Below are 11,939 nucleotides of genomic sequence, written 5' to 3'. Positions count from 1 at the left end.
CCTGCCTCAACCCGAGAAAGACCTCGAGAGACCTTTTTCAACACGTCTCGAGGCCAGATTCCCCTACCATGACTCCAGAGCAATGACGCGCTCCCCCTCGCCACTTGCATGGAGACCCGACTTAACTGGCGCCCCACCAGAGGCTCACTGACCGCGCCGTCGTACCTCGTGAGAAACCGCACCCTGGGGCCGCCGCTCGAGAACAACCCCGAGACTCCCCCGTCATCGCGTGATGAGGGCCATCTTCTCCTGCATGGCCTAGAGACCAATCTCGCGACCTCTCTTCAAATGCCTCAGGAGGCTTGACTCCCTTTAGTCCACCCAGTGAGCTCCAGGAGATACCCGTCGCGACTCGAGAGATGAGCGGGGTGCTTTGCTTCCACTCGAGATGAATGCCTGTCTCCCCGGGTGCGTCTGGAATGCAACCCCGAAATTCCTGTCGCCCGTGGAGTGGAACACTGGCTTCTGGACACAAGCCAAATGAGGTCTATTGGCCCTGCAGTCACTCGAGAGCAATGCCCAGCTTTCCTTCGCAACTCGAATGGAAGATTGCACTTCCCTGGGCCAACACAAGAGGCATCCTGAATTCCCCGTCGTAACTCGAGAATCCTGCCGCAACTCGAGAAAATCCATGTGGTTCCCCCGTCATCGCAAGATGAAGCCCTTTCCCGCTACAGCGTCTCAGGAGAAGTCCCACGTTAGGAATTGGAGTTCGAAACGGTACTTGGCACCCTTGATGCGACCCACAAAGTTCCCCGACATCCCGGTCTCCCTCGAGAGGAACCCCGAGGTTTTCCGGCACCACTTCCTCTGAGCCCCTTCTCCCCTCCTGATCTCGACAGGGGGGTCGACTCCCCTGCTTTGTCTGGATGGGGTTCCCGACCTTCCGGTCGCACCTCAGGATGAGGCCGGTCTCAGGACGACATTCCAGACGTGGTCTCGTGTGTGGTTCCACATTCCGAAGGACCCCGATTTCCCGGTCCCCTCTTGATCAGAACCCGATGCCCGGACACCTCGTCGAACTCCACCCTGTGAATGAAGTCAACACGAAGGGGCAGTGACTCGCCCGTGCATCGTCCGGAAAAAGCTCCAGGTTCCAAATACAGCTCGACAAGTGGCCTCTCACCCCGTGAACACCTCGAGAGGCAAGCGGAGTTCCATGCCTCAACCCAAGTCGAGGAGTGACTCTACTGTCCCAACTCTGCAAGGACCCTGCGTTCGGAGTCTGAAATCAGAGGAACCCTGAGGTTCCTGCCTCAACTGGACATGAGGCCCTCTTCCAATGCACCAAACCCAGTGGAGTCCCCAGAGGCCCCTCCCACCTCCACAGTTTCCCTGACTTCTCAGAGACACCATAAGAAGCTCCCTGAGGTCACCTGCACAAGTCGAGGGAACCCAGGGTTTCCTGCCTCAACCCGAGAAAGACCTCGAGAGACCTTCTTCAACGGGTCTCGAGGCCCGATTCCCCTACCATGACTCGAGAGCAATGACACGCTCCCCCTCGCCACACGCATAGAGACCCGACTTCCCTGGTGCCCCACGAGAGGCTCACTGAGCTTGGCGTCGTACCTCGTGAGAAACCCCACACAGGGGCCGCCGCTCGAGAAAAACCCCGAGACTCCCCTGGTAATCCGAGATGAGCGTCTTCGTTTCCCCATGGCCTAGAGCCCTATTCCGATTCCTCTCTCCAAAAGCCACAGGAGGAGTGCCTCCCTTTAGGCCACTCTGTGGGCTCCCACAAATACCCGTCAGAACTACAGAGGAGAATGGAGGTCTTTGCTGCCACTCGTGAAGAGGCCTGACTCCCTGGGTGAGTCTGGAATGCAACCCCGATATCTGTGTCGCCCCTGGTGAGGAACATTAGCTTCTGGACACAAGCCTAGATGAGGTCTATTGGCCCTGCAGTCACTCGAGAGCAATCCCCAGCTTTCCTTCGCCACTCGAATGGAACATTGGACTTCCCTGGGCCAACACAAGAGGCATCCTGAATTCCCCAACGTAACTCGAGAATCCCGCCGTAACTCGAGAAAAACCACGTGGTTCCCCCGTCATCGCAAGATGAAGCCCTTTCCCGCTACAGTGTCTCAGTAGAAGACCCACGGTAACAATTGGTGGTCCAAACGGTACTTGGCACCCTTGATGCGACCCACAAAGTTCCCTGACATACCGGTCTCCCTCGAGAGGAACACCGAGGTTTTCCAGCACCACTTCCTCTGAGCCCCTTCTCCCCTCCTGATCTCGACAGGGGGGTCGACTACCCTGCTTTGTCTGGATGGGGTTCCCGACCTTCCGGTCGCACCTCAGGATGAGGCCGGTCTCACGACGACATTCAAGACGTGGTCTCGTGTGTGGTTCCACATTCCGAAGGACCCCGATTTCCCGGTCCTCTCTTGATCAGAACCCGATGCCCGGACATCTCTTCGAACTCCACCCTGTGAATGAAGTCAACAGGAAGGGGCAGTGACTCGCCCGTGCATCGTCCGGAAAAAGCTCCAGGTTCCAAATACAGCTCAACAAGTGGCCTCTCACCCCGTGAACACCTCGAGAGGCAAGCGGAGTTCCATGCCTCAACCCAGGACCAGGCCTCACTCTCCTGTCCCAAGTCTGCAGGGACCCTGCGTTCGGAGTCTGAAATCAGAGGAACCCTGAAGTTCCTGCCTCAACTGGAGATGAGGCCCTCTTCCAATGCACCAACCCCAGTGGACTCCCGAGAGGCCCCTCCCACCACCACAGTTTCCCTGACTTCCCAGAAGCACCATGAGAAGCTCCCTGAGGTCACCTGCACAAGTCGAGGGAACCGTGGGTTTCCTTCCGCCACACGAGAAAGACCTCGAGAGTCCTTCTTCATCGCGTCCCGAGGCCCGATTCCCCAACCATGACTCGAGAGCAATGACGCGCCCCCCTCGCCACTGGCATAGAGACCCGACTTCCCTGGTGCCCCACGAGAGGCTCACTGAGCTTGGCGTCGTATGTCGTGAGAAACCCCACACTGGGGCCGCCGCTCGAGAGAAACCCCGAGACTCCCCTGTTATCCCGAGATGAGGGCCTTCGTTTCCCCCATGGCCTAGAGCACAATCCCGATTCCTCTCTCCAAACTCCACAGGAGGAGTGGCTCCCTTTAGGCCACTCTGTGGGCTCCAACAAGTACCCGTCACTACTCCAGAGGAGAATGGAGGTCTTTGCTTCCACTCGCGACGAGGCCTGACTCCCTGGGTGAGTCTGGAATGCAACCCCGAGATCTGTGTCGTCCCTGGAGAGGAACATTGGCTTCTGGACACAAGACTAGATGAGGTCTAATTGCCCTGCAGTCACTCGAGAACAATCCCCAGCTTTCTTTCGCAACTCGAATGGAACATTGGACTTCCCTGGGCCAACACAAGAGGCATCCTGAATTGCCCGTCGTAACTCGAGAATCCCGCCAGAAATGGAGAAAACCCACGTGGTTCCCCCATCATCGCAAGATGAAGCCCTTTCCCGCTACAGTGTCTCAGGAGAAGTCCCACGTTAAGAATTGGAGGTCCAAACGGAACTTGGCACCCTTGATGCGACCCACAAAGTTCCCCGCCATACCGGTCTCCCTCGAGAGGAACACCGAGGTTTTCCGGCACCACTTCCTCTGAGCCCCTTCTCCCCTCATGATCTCGACAGGGGGGTCGACTCCCCTGCTTTGTCTGGACGGGTTTCCCGACCTTCCGGTCGCACCTCAGGATGAGGCCGGTCTCACGACGGCATTCCAGACGTGGTCTCGTGTGTGGTTCCACATTCCGAGGGACCCCGATTTCCCGGTCCCCTCTTGATCAGAACCCGATGCCCGGACACCTCTCCGAACTCCACCCTGTGAATGAAGTCAACACGAAGGGGCAGTGACTCGCCCGTGCATCGTCTGGAAAAAGCTCCAGGTTCCAAATACAGCTCGACAAGTGGCCTCTCACCCCGTGAACACCTCGAGAGGCAAGCGGAGTTCCATGCCTCAACCCAGGACCAGGCCTCACTCTCCTGTCCCAAGTCTGCAGGGACCCTGCGTTTGGAGTCTGAAATCAGAGGAACCCTGAAGTTCCTGCCTCAACTGGAGATGAGGCCCTCTTCCAATGCACCAACCCCAGTGGACTCCCGAGAGGCCCCTCCCACCTCCACAGTTTCCCTGACTTCCCAGGAGCACCATGAGAAGCTCCCTGAGGTCACCTGCACAAGTCGAGGGAACCGTGGGTTTCCTGCCGCCACCCGAGAAAGACCTCGAGAGTCCTTCTTCAACGCGTCCCGAGGCCCGATTCCCCAACCATGACTCGAGAGCAATGACGCGCCCTCCTCGCCACTCGCATAGAGACCCGACTTCCCTGGTGCCCCACGAGAGGCTCACTGAGCTTGGCGTCGTATGTCGTGAGAAACCCCACACTGGGGCCGCCGCTTGAGAGAAACCCTGAGACTCCCCTGTTATCCCGAGATGAGGGCCTTCGTTTCCCCCATGGCCTATAGCACAATCCCGACTCCTCTCTCCAAACTCCACAGGAGGTGTGGCTCCCTTTAGGCCACTCTGTGGGCTCCAACAAATACCCGTCACTACTCCAGAGGAGAATGGAGGTCTTTGCTTCCACTCGCGACGAGGCCTGACTCCCTGGGTGAGTCTGGAATGCAACCCCGAGATCTGTGTCGTCCTTGGAGAGGAACATTGGCTTCTGGACACAAGACTAGATGAGGTCTAATTGCCCTGCAGTCACTCGAGAACAATCCCCAGCTTTCCTTCGCAACTCGAATGGAACATTGGACTTCCCTGGGCCAACACAAGAGGCATCCTGAATTCCCCGTCGTAACTCGAGAAACCCGCCGGAAATCGAGAAAACCCACGTGGTTCCCCCATCATCGCAAGATGAAGCCCTTTCCCGCTACAGCGTCTCAGGAGAAGTCCCACGTTAAGAATTGGAGGTCCAAACGGAACTTGGCACCCTTGATGCGAGCCACAAAGTTCCCTGACATACCGGTCTCCCTCGAGAGGAACACCGAGGTTTTCCGGCACCACTTCCTCTGAGCCCCTTCTCCCCTCCTCATCTCGACAGGAAGGTCGATTCCCCTACTTTGTCTGGAAGGGGTTCCTGACCTTCTGGTCGCACCTCAGGATTAGGCCGGTCTCACGACGAAATTCCAGACGTGGCCTCGTGGGTGGTTCCACATTCCGAAGGACCCCGATTTCCCGGTCCCCTCTTAATAAGAACCCGATGCCCGGACACCTCTTCGAACTCCACCCTGTGAATGAAGTCAACAGGAAGGGGCAGTGAATCCCCCGTGCATCGTCCGGAAAAACCCCCAGGTTCCAAATACAGCTCGACAAGTGGCCTCTCACCCCGTGAACACCTCGAGAGGCAAGCGAAGTTCCATGCCTCAACCCAAGTCGAGGAGTGACTCTACTGTCCCAACTCTGCAAGGACCGTGCGTTCGGAGTCTGAAATCAGAGGAACCCTGAGGTTCCTGCCTCAACTGGACATGAGGCCCTCTTCCAATGCACCAAACCCAGTGGAGTCCCCAGAGGCCCCTCCCACCTCCACAGTTTCCCTGACTTCTCAGAGACACCATAAGAAGCTCCCTGAGGTCACCTGCACAAGTCGAGGGAACCCAGGGTTTCCTGCCTCAACCCGAGAAAGACCTCGAGAGTCCTTCTTCAACGCGTCTCGAGGCCCGATTCCCCTACCATGACTCGAGAGCAATGACATGCTCCCCCTCGCCACACGCATAGAGACTCGACTTCCCTGGTGCCCCACGAGAGGCTCACTGAGCTTGGCGTCGTACCTCGTGAGAAACCCCACACAGGGGCCGCCTCTCGAGAAAAACCCCGAGACTCCCCCGTTAATCCGAGATGAGGGCCTTCGTTTCCCCCATGGCCTAGAGCCCTATTCCGATTCCTCTCTCCAAAAGCCACAGGAGGAGTGGCTCCCTTTAGCCACTCTGTGGGCTCCAACAAATACCCGTCACTACTCTAGAGGAGAATGGAGGTCTTTGCTTCCACTCGTGAAGAGGCCTGACTCCCTGGGTGAGTTTGGAATGCAACCCCGATATCTGTGTCGCCCCTGGAGAGGAACATTAGCTTCTGGACACAAGCCTAGATGAGGTCTATTTGCCCTGCAGTCACTCGAGAGCAATCCCCAGCTTTCCTTCGCAACTCGAATGGAACATTGGACTTCCCTGGGCCAACACAAGAGGCATCCTGAATTCCCCAACGTAACTCGAGAATCCCGCCGTAACTCGAGAAAAACCACGTGGTTCCCCCGTCATCGCAAGATGAAGCCCTTTCCCGCTACAGCGTCTCAGTAGAAGACCCACGTTAAGAATTCGAGGTCCAAACTGTACTTGGCACCCTTGATGCCACCCACAAAATTCCCTGACATTCTGGTCTCCCTCGAGAGGAACACCGAGGTTGTCCGGCACCACTTCCTCTGAGCCCCTTCTCCCCTCCTGATCTCGACAGGGGGGTCGACTCCCCGGCTTTGTCTGGATGGGGTTCCCGAACTTCTGGTCGCACTTCAGGATTAGGCTGTCTCACGACGACATTCCAGACGTGGCCTCGTGGGTGCTTCCACATTGCGAAGCACCCCAATTTACCGGTCTCCTCTTGATAAGAACCCGATGCCCAAACAGCTCTCCGCATTCCACCTTGTGAATGAAGTCAACGGGAAGGGGCAGTGACTCGCCCGTGCATCGTCCAGACAAAGCCCAAGGTTCCAAATACAGCTCGACTAGTGGCCTCTCTCCCCGGGGAAACCACGAGAGGCAAGCGGAGTTCCATGCCTCAACCCAAGACGAGGCCTGACTCTCCAGTCCCAAGTCGGCAGGGACCCTGTGATCGGAGTCTGAAATCAGAGGAAACCTGAGGTTCCTGCCTCAACTGGAGATGAGGCCCTCTTCCAATTCACCAACCCCAGTGGACTCCCGAGAGGCCCCTCCCACCTCCACAGTTTCCCTGACTTCCCAGGAGCACCATGAGAAGCTCCCTGAGGTCACCTGCACAAGTCGAGGGAACCGTGGGTTTCCTGCCGCCACCCGAGAAAGACCTCGAGAGTCCTTCTTCAACACGTCCCGAGGCCCGATTCCCCAACAATGACTCGAGAGCAATGACGCGCCCCCCTCGCCACTCGCATAGAGACCCGACTTCCCTGGTGCCCCACGAGAGGCTCACTGAGCTTGGCGTCGTATGTCGTGAGAAACCCCACACTGGGGCCGCCGCTCGAGAGAAACCCCGAGACTCCCCTGTTATCCCAAGATGAGGGCCTTCGTTTCCCCCATGGCCTAGAGCACAATCCCGACTCCTCTCTCCAAACTCCACAGGAGGAGTGGCTCCCTTTAGGCCACTCTGTGGGCTCCAACAAATACCCGTCACTACTCCAGAGGAGAATGGAGGTCTTTGCTTCCACTCGCGACGAGGCCTGACTCACTGCGTGAGTCTGGAATGTAACCCCGAGATCTGTGTCGTCCCTGTAGAGGAATATTGGCTTCTGGACACAAGACTAGATGAGGTCTAATTGCCCTGCAGTCACTCGAGAACAATCCCCAGCTTTCCTTCGCAACTCGAATGGAACATTGGACTTCCCTGGGCCAACACAAGAGGCATCCTGAATTCCCCGTCGTAACTCGAGAATCCCGCCGGAAATCGAGAAAACCCACGTGGTTCCCCCATCACCGCAAGATGAAGCCCTTTCCCGCTACATGGTCTCAGGAGAAGTCCCACGTTAAGAATTGGAGGTCCAAACGGAACTTGGCACCCTTGATGCGACCCACAAAGTTCCCCGCCATACCGGTCTCCCTCGAGAGGAACACCGAGGTTTTCCGACACCACTTCCTCTGAGCCCCTTTTACCCTCCTCATCTCGACAGGAAGGTCGATTCCCCTGCTTTGTCTGGAAGGGGTTCCTGACCTTTTGGTCGCACCTCAGGATTAGGCCGGTCTCACGATGAAATTCCAGACGTGGCCTCGTGGGTGGTTCCACATTCTGAAGGACCCCGATTTCCCGGTCCCCTCTTGATAAGGACCCAATGCCCGGACACCTCTTGGAAATCCACCCTGTGAATGAAGTCAACACGAAGGGGCAGTGAATCCCCCGTGCGTCGTCCGGAAAAACCCCCAGGTTCCAAATACAGCTCGACAAATGGCCTCTCACCCCGTGAACACCTCGAGAGGCAAGTGGAGTTCCATGCCTCAACCCAAGACGAGGCCTGACTCTCCTGTCCCAACTCTGCAAGGACCCTGTGATCGGAGTCTGAAATGGAGAGGAACCCTGAGGTTCCTGCCTCGACTGGAGATGAGGCCCTCTTCCAATGCACCAAACCAGTGGAGTCCCGAGAGACCCCTCCCACATCCACTTCCCTGACTTCTCAGAGCCACCATGAGAAGCCCCCTGAGGTCACCTGCACAGGTCGAGGGAACCCAGGGTTTCCTGCCTCAACCTGAGAAACACCTCGAGAGACCTTCTTCAGCACGTCTCGAGGCCAAATTCCCCTACCATGATTCAAGAGCAATGACGCGCTCCCCCTGGCCACTAGCATGGCGACCCGACTTCCCTGGCGCCACAAGAGAGGCTCACTGAACTCGCCGTCGTACCTCGTGAGAAACCCCACACTGCGGCAGCCGCTCGAGAAAAACCCGGAGACTCCCCCGTTATCGCGAGATGAGGGCCTTCGCCTCCTGCATGGCCTAGAGACCAATCTCCCGACCTCTCTCCATGCGCCTCAGGAGGCTTGACTCCATTCAGTCCACCCAGTGAGCTACAAGAGATACCCGTCGCGATTCGAGAGCAGAGCGGGGTTCTTTGCTTCCACTCGAGATGAATGCCTGTCTCCCCGGGTGCGTCTGGAATGCAACCCCGAGATCCCTGTCGCCCCTGGAAAGGAACATTGGCTTCTGGACACAAGCCCAGATGAGGTCTATTGGCCCTGCAGTCACTCGAGAGCAATCCCCAGCTTTCCTTCGCAACTCGAATGGAAGATTGGACTTCCCTGGGCCAACACAAGAGGCATCCTGAATTCCCCGTCGTAACTCGAGAATCCCGCCGCAACTCGAGAAAAACCACGTGGTTCCCCCGTCATCGCAAGATGAAGCCCTTTCCCGCTGCAGCGTCTCAGGAGAGGTCCCACGTTAGGAATTGGAGGTCGAAACGAAACTTGGCACCCTTGACGCGTCCCACAAAGTTCCCCGACATACCGGTCTCCCTTGAGAGGAACCCCGAGGTTTTCCGGCACCACTTCCTCTGAACCCCTTCTACCCTCCTGATCTCCACAGGAGGGTCGACTCCCCTGCTTTGTCTGGAAGGGGTTCCCGACCTTCCGGTCGCACCTCAGGATGAGGCCGGTCTCACGACGACATTCCAGACGTGGCCTCGTGGGGGGTTCCACATTGCGAAGGACCCCGATTACCCGGTGCCCTCTTGATAAGAACCAGATACCCGGAGACCTCTTCGAACTCCACCCTGTGAATCAAGTCAACAAGAAGTGGCAGTGACTCGCCCGTGCATCGTCCGGAAAACCACCAGGTTCCAAATTCACCTCGACAAGTGGCCTCTCTCCCCGGGGACACCTCGAGAGGCAAGTGGAGTTCCATGCCTCAACCCAAGACCAGGCCTGACTCTCCTTTCCCCGTCTGCAGGGACCCTGCGATCGGAGTCTGAAATCAGAGGAACCCTAAGGTTCCTGCCTCAACTGGAGATGAGGCCCTCTTCCAATGCACCTAACCCATTGGAATCCCGAGAGGCCCCTCCCACCTCCAGTTACCCTGACTTCTCAGAGCCACCATGAGAAGCCCCCTGAGGTCACCTGCACAAGTCGAGGGAACCCAGAGTTTCCTGCCTCAACCCGAGAAAGACCTCAAGAGACCTTCGTCAACATGTCTCGAGGCCAGATTCCCCTAGCATGACTCGAGAGCAATGACGCGCTCTCCCTCGCCACTGGCATGGAGACCCGACTTCCCTGGCGCCCCACGAGAGACTCACTGACCTCGCTGTCGTACCTCGTGAGAAACCGCACACTGGGGCCGCCGCTCGAGAACAACCCCGAGAATACCCGGTCATCGCGAGAGGAGGGCCTTTGTCTCCTGCATGGCCTAGAGACCAATCTCGCGACCTCTCTCCAAACGCCTCAGGAGGCTTGACTCCCTTTAGTCCACCCAGTGAGCTCCAAGAGATACCCGTCGCGACTCGAGAGCAGAGCGGGGTTCTTTGCTTCCACTCGAGATGAATGCCTGTCTCCCCGGGTGCGTCTGGAATGCGACCCCGAGATCCCTGTCGCCCCTGGAGAGGAACATTGGCTTCTGGACACAAGCCCAGATGAGGTCTATTGGCCCTGCAGTCACTCGAGAGCAATCCCCAGCTTTCCTTCGCAACTCGAATGGAAGATTGGACTTCCCCGGGCCAACACAAGAGGCATCCTGAATTCCTCGTCGTAACTCGAGTATCCCGCCGCAACTCGAGAAAAAGCACGTGGTTCCACCATCATCGCAAAATGAAGCCCTTTCCCTCTACACTGTCTCAGGAGAAGTCCCACCTTAGGAATTGGAGTTCGAAACGGTACTTGGTACCCTAGATGCGACCCACAAAGTTCCCCGGCGTCCCAGTCTCCTTCGAGAGGAACACTGAGGTTTTCCGGCTCCACTTCCTCTGAGCCTTTTCTACCCTCCTGATCCGGACAGGAGGGTCAACTCCCCTGCTTTGTCTGGAAGGGGTTCCCGACCTTCCGGTCGCACCTCAGGATGAGGCTGGTCTCACGACGACATTCCAGACGTGGACTCGTGGGGGGTCAACATTGCGAAGGACCCCGATTACCCGGTGCCCTCTTGATAAGAACCAGATACACGGAGACCTCTTCGAACACCACCCTGTGAATCAAGTCAACAAGAAGTGGCAGTGACTCGCCCGTGCATCGTCCGGAAAACCCCCAGGTTCCAAATTCACCTCGACAAGTGGCCTCTCTCCCCGGGGACACCTCGAGAGGCAAGCGGAGTTCCATGCCTCAACCCAAGACGAGGCCTGACTCTCCTGCCCCAAGTCTGCAGGGACCCTGCGATCGGAGTCTGACATCAGAGGAACCCTGAGGTTCCTGCCTCAACTGGAGATGAGGCCCGCTTCCAATGCACCAAACCCAGTGGTGTCCCGAGAGGCCCCTCCCACCTCCAGTTTCCTTGACTTCTCAGAGCCACCATGAGAAGCCGCTGAGATCATCTGCACAACTCCAGGGACCCCAGTGTTTCCTGCCTCAACCCGAGAAAGACCTCGAGAGACCTTTTTCAACACGTCTCGAGGCCAGATTCCCCTACCATGACTCCAGAGCAATGACGCGCTCCCCCTCGCCACTTGCATGGAGACCCGACTTAACTGGCGCCCCACCAGAGGCTCACTGACCGCGCTGTCGTACCTCGTGAGAAACTGCACCCTGGGGCCGCCGCTCGAGAACAACCCCGAGACTCCCCCGTCATCGCGTGATGAGGGCCATCTTCTCCTGCATTGCCTAGAGACCAATCTCGCGACCTCACTTCAAATGCCTCAGGAGGCTTGACTCCCTTTAGTCCACCCAGTGAGCTCCAGAAGATACCCGTCGCGACTCGAGAGATGAGCGGGGTGCTTTGCTTCCACTCGAGATGAATGCCTGTCTCCCCGGGTGCGTCTGGAATGCAACCCCGAAATTCCTGTCGCCCGTGGAGTGGAACACTGGCTTCTGGACACAAGCCAAATGAGGTCTATTGGCCCTGCAGTCACTCGAGAGCAATGCCCAGCTTTCCTTCGCAACTCGAATGGAAGATTGCACTTCCCTGGGCCAACACAAGAGGCATCCTGAATTCCCCGTCGTAACTCGAGAATCCTGCCGCAACTCGAGAAAATCCATGTGGTTCCCCCGTCATCGCAAGATGAAGCCCTTTCCCGCTACAGCGTCTCAGGAGAAGTCCCACGTTAGGAATTGGAGTTCGAAACGGTA

The sequence above is a fragment of the Bos grunniens genome, chromosome 9, assembly GCF_055505025.1.
Source record: "Bos grunniens cultivar Pamir isolate PY7600 chromosome 9, Bosgru_T2T1.0, whole genome shotgun sequence".
Classification (NCBI taxonomy): Eukaryota; Metazoa; Chordata; class Mammalia; order Artiodactyla; family Bovidae; genus Bos; species Bos grunniens.
The sequence above is the reverse complement of the archived record's forward strand: the minus strand, read 5'-3'. Positions refer to the sequence as shown.